We start from the raw sequence: 6000 nt of genomic DNA on the forward strand, positions 1-6000 counted from the left end.
GCAAATTACGCGTCATTTATACTAATGCGTGTACGGTTATACTATGTCCATGGCAAAGAATTCCTCGGCGCCTTCATGTTTATTCAGCATTTTTAATGGCACCTCTCTCTTGTTATTCTCCACTCGCACCTTCCTTTTGTTCTTGCCGGTGCTATTACAGTTTCTCGCATAAATTTAATAATTAAAGACGCGGGATATCGAAAACGCATTTAATATTGAAATCAAATGCCGCCGCTTTTCGTATGGTCAAATCCTATTCGCGTAACAAGATAATGCAATACGGAATTGAATTTATGCGATATTCATTGCATGAACGATTTGATTGCGGACGCGTCGGACGAATAAAAATTTCACACTCAGCAAATACACATCCACACCCAATTAATTTTCGCATGATACGCGACGCGTGAAACCTCTGGACTTTGCAAATGAATATACTTTTCGCGGGGACATGTGTTATGAAAATCTTTTATGCAGGCGCATATTTCCATAAAAATAAATTGTTCCGCTCTTCAATGTTTTACTAGTTTTTCCGCACACTGGCAAAATTTGTTCGTAGAAGTAAAAGAGGAATTCTTACTTTTAAAATGTTTAAAAGTAAAAGATACATTTAGCCAAATATATTTTTGCTGTTTTTATAATATCAAATAAATAGATTTGGCAATTCTGTTGTACAAAACTTTCTTAACTTTTATAAGACGTATATGTATAATTCAATATGAAAATAAAGTAATTCAATAAAGAAATGAAAGAACTCATATGTGAGTTCGAAATAAATTTTTATTAACTCGTAAAATTTTTCGTGTCGCTAAATACGTTTTCGCAGTTCCAAGGGGATTGCCCAGAATAATGAAAGGGGAATGTCCTACAGTTTATAGTCCTCCCTTTGGAGTTTCGCGTTATTAAAACTTTGCTTTCGCACTGACTTTGTACTTTCGGTCGTAACTAGTAAATACATATTAAGGTTCTTTATCGCTCCGATTGTACAACCTTTTACCATTTCCAAATAATTTCCATTTTCTTGCGCATGTCTAGGACACGAAGAAATAATAATTGTATATACAGGAATATGAAAACAGTACAGTTACATGCCTGATTTTTGACGAATATTACAAGATTTTTTACATCATTTTATTTTTTTAAATAAAATAATGAAAAAGTATAAAACAATATGATGTACAAGAATCTTGTAATATTCGTCAAAAAGCAGGCATATAACTGTACTGTTTTTTATATTCCTGTATATTCAATTATTTTGTGTCCTAGATATGCACAAGACAAATGTCATTAGCAGCATTAGTAATGAATTTCCATCAAGGACAACGTGCGATCCTACAAACTAATTGCGATCCCAGACGTACATATTACGTCCAAAGCAGTCATACGCGCGCAAAAAGAGACTACAGGTGCATGCATGTAGAGAGCTCTTTATGCATGTATCACATCGGCACTATTAACGAAAATTTCCGGCCTGATCTCGTCTGTTCAATTTACGTTGAAACGCGATCATAATCAACTTTGTCTATTGAGCAGATACCGATGGGCACCCTTAATATCAGGAAATTTCAAATTTCCTCCATTTAAACACATAATTCGATCCAAGTACATGCGACATTAATTCTCTAGTTTGTGACGACAGTCAACTATATTTGTCTCAGAATCTATTACCAGAAGAATATATGTTTTAAAATTGATAGAATAATTACTAAACTGTGAGAAAAGTTTTCCCGCAAGAATGCAAAAAAAAAAGTAATGCATTTCAGGAAAATTAATGTATGTTTCTTAAGATGTAAATTGTATTGTCTACTTTACCGTTTTATTATAATATGAAAAATTTTATTATTATATTAAAAAAGTTAAAATAGATAATACAATTATTTAATAATTTTTTATTGTAACAATCTTCGCTATCTCTTCTTACTAACTAATTGAGTAGTTGACTAAAATAATTTAACATTTGCAAACAAAATTCGTACAACAGGTATAAAATATTTAATATTTACAGGTATTGTAAAATATTTCGATATTGTTAGAATATGCTCTGAAGTAGACTTCAGACATCTGAAAAAACCGCCCGTCTAACAGCAATATTTTGATAGCGGAACATGAAACAACAGAGAAATCATAAGCTATCGCGATATTAATGAAGAATATTCCAACTGTGATCCTAAAATATTTTCGCGCCACGTTTCTCGAAGACTTGAGATACAAGTGTTTTTCGACGAAACTCTCGTGGCGCGCGTCCTCCTCCTTTCGTCGGGTCCGAGGAAAAAGAGAGCGACAAGACGTTCACCCTTTTGCCTCTCCCCTTACTCGACCCCCTTGGGTCGAAGGTGGTGACATCGGTGTGTGTGTGTGTGGGTATAAGGGCGTGTGTGTGTGTGTGTCGAGTGTTTTTATTCCATTACCCCAGCAGCACGGCACCATCCTCTTAACCACTTACTTAACCCACGACCTTCGGCCTTGTCTCCCCCGCGTTCGCGCTTGATGGCCTTCGAAAACTCAAATATTATCCGTCGTTCGATCCTGTCCCCACTGAGAACAGGAACGTCGCCAGGGGCCATAGGATCTTGAGGATCCTCGCGATTCCGTTCCTCTCGCTAAAGAGGGTTCTCCTTCGTGAAAATGACTTAAACCTAATTCTCATCGGCTCTGACGGCGTCAATAATGTTTCTATCAGCCACCGTGATTCTCATTCGATTACTTGTCGCGAGTGCCGATACACCATCCTCATTACACGCCTCACCGTCAATTCGTGCCAATTTTTTTTTTTAAGACGGTAGTATTCGCGAGACAACCTACCATCTCAGGCGTTTCAGGCAGTAGAGACATGATTGAAAAAATTGACTTAAGAAAAGTTTTATCGTTTAAAGTTTCCAACACTTAACACATTTCGACGCTGGAATATTTTCCGCAAAAGAAACTAAAGTTTGAGTAAATCGAAATTTGTATGAAAATTCTTTCGACATATTGGAATTTATTTTTCTTATTTAAATGTTATGAAGAGAGGTAATAATTTTTATATAATTGAAGGCGCGAAGAAAGAATTTCTTAAATAAAAATCTTTTTTTTATTTACTTTTAAAGACTCAAAAAATTAAAATTTTTAGTTTTAATATTAATTAGATATATATATAAAATAAATATGAAAAAAAATATTACAATTCATGAAGAAGAGGTCATTTAAATAAATCAAGAAATCGTTAAAGAAAAGTGTCATATTTTACGTTAATAAATCAGTACAGTAATTAAAGGTTTTCTGTCAAACAGAATAAAATGTTCATTCGACTGTGATCTTGCCGGAAACGATACACAAGTAACCGATAACTATTGAGCAATACAGATAATTATAAATGTATCACTGGTTGTTATTCTTTGCATCGCTTATATCTGTATCTTCATGTTGAAGGAAATATCTTTTTTCCTAAAATAGAATTCGATTTTATTCGTAACGGAAGTTACCGCGAGTAAAATACCTATCTTTCCGCCTTTCTTTCAACCTCAATTTGCAATTTCCATCCCCGTCGATTTTGCGCCACGGTAATGCGAACAGGCCGAAAACTTCGCACAACGACGCATCACCCAAGTTTTTATCGCGCAGTGCGCGGTGCGCACATTTGCGCGAAATTTGCGTCCACAACACGTGAACCTGGAAATCTACTATTCCACTTCGTTAATGAAAGTGATATAACGTCCCGAATGAGATGCAAATGGCCGCGGGATGTGGTTGAAGTGCAGATACCGGCCGGATGAGTTTTTACCTAACGCCCCGCACGCCGGCGAACATAATGCGTTCCTTTTTTACTCTTCTAAATCGGATCATTTCTATTTCTCTCTGTCAACCGGTCGTGTATTTTAATGCGCGTCGTTTCGAAAAGGTGTATCTGGCCGAATTTTGAAAGCTTAATACGGCGTAACGCGTTGCCTCGAACGGAATAATTAAGAGCGTCCCGTATTCCATCCCGTGGCGTGGCCGTATTTCCGCTTTTGCGAACTTTTGCCTTTGCAAATCTCGTTGTATTAAAAGTATTAGCAAGCTCTTTCAGTAAATTTTAAACTTGCCTCGGATAACTTTAATCCTCGCAACTTTGTTTAATGCCGACACTTTAATTATTGCGATTTTTCTTAAATGCGTATCACAATCTTACTGCATTTTGATAATTATTGCATTAGTATGCATAGATCCTTTAATTTAAATCTGAAATATCTAAAATATTAAGAAATCGCTTCTACTTCTCTTTCCCTATCTTTTCATAATATTCTAATTCAGATATTCAGATATTAGAATATTCTAAAATAGAATATTTTAATTATATAATTTAATATAGTTACAATTAGAATATTTTAATTATATAATTTAATATAGTTACAATTAATATCCTATTACATTTTAAAAGCCATCCGACATCAATCACTATTTCTACCACATTGGATGCAATGTCATGCACATTCTCTGTATATGAATACATTTTCGTATCGAATCCGTTCCATTTTATTAATATTTATAAGCAAACGCTGTGTCGCAAATCGCATCGAAAGTTGCTCACGCGTGGATATTCGGCATTCCCGATTCGTAATAAATGCCTGGACATGCCAAGTCGGAAATGCTCGAGCGGCAAGTAAATTGGTTAGTTATAGACGTTAGTTAGCCGTGACATACCGTGTTCCTAATGGTTACAATTATGAGTTTGTCACCACTTTCAGCAACGACGTCAAAGTTACGGATCGCTCGTTTTACTCCGGAATTATTCGAATAACAGTTTAAGCCTGGTACATTGAGTCGAGTACATTCGCAGGCGGTTTCATTCACGAGTTTCGTATACTCGATAATATGAATATCTCTCGTGCAAATTACTGTTTATTCCTTTCTTTGTCCCCTCAATGTCGATTTTATACTGAACGATCTTTTACAAAATAATACAATGTAAAATAATAAGAATCTTATTGTACCGTACATGTGAAAACATAATCAATAGGAAATAAAGGCCCATAACGAAACTGGATCTTTAATGCTTAAGTAATTTCATGTGAATTTGTATATACTGTATATGTACATACATATATACCAAATTTTTATTTGAACTTTGCGCCGAACTAATTTTGTCGACACTTAGAAACGCAGCCAAACTGCTGTAGTGATATCACAATTAAATTTCATGCTCAATAGGCATTTATTAAAGAAATCTTAATATGCTGGAAATTTCATGTATACCAATTGGTAAATAAACATATTTATTGCGAAAAATATTACTTTACTATCTTTTATAATACAAAATCTTGATGTTAAATTATGTATATAAAATTCATTTATCAACTTAATAAGCTGTTAAATTTTCGTAGTATGACTAATTATGCTAAGAATAATAAGCGACATAATTAATAGCAAATCTGTTTCGGACAGCGAGCGCATATAACTAATTAGTTTTTGAGCATGCATATCTATATGAATTATATCGTATTTTACAAAAGTATATTGGATTCCAGCACATCCAGAAATTAGACAAGAGAGCTTGATCGATTCTCGAGAGAAATGCATTAATTTCTATCAATCGGCGGATCCTCAAACGCGAGAACGCAAAACAAGGTATTCGTCATGATGATTTCGAACAATTTCGTTCCGAATGACATCGAGCATCGTGCTACTTCGACGTAAACGAACCTTTCAAAATCACTTTCCGATATTCCGCCGCGTCTCTCCCGTGACGGAATACATGCGTGATGATACCGATCGTCGTGGGATACACGAGTGAGACGAGCCTGCGGCCGTAAATGAAGGAACGGTCGAGGTAAAAGGCAGCCAGCCAGCCAGCCAGTACTGATTTTTTTTGCCGCGAGACATTGAACGCTTCGAGTGCGTAGAGAGAAATCTTGAGGTCAAATCTATCGAGAATTTCTCTTGTATTTCAAAAACAATAATCCTAATTCAAAAAAAATCTGAAAACGACGTTGTAGTCGACAAGTTGTATTTCAAAAACAAAAATATCGACAAATTATATTAAAA

The sequence above is a fragment of the Trachymyrmex cornetzi genome, unplaced genomic scaffold (assembly GCF_001594075.2).
Source record: "Trachymyrmex cornetzi isolate Tcor2-1 unplaced genomic scaffold, Tcor1.1 scaffold299, whole genome shotgun sequence".
Classification (NCBI taxonomy): domain Eukaryota; kingdom Metazoa; phylum Arthropoda; class Insecta; order Hymenoptera; family Formicidae; genus Trachymyrmex; species Trachymyrmex cornetzi.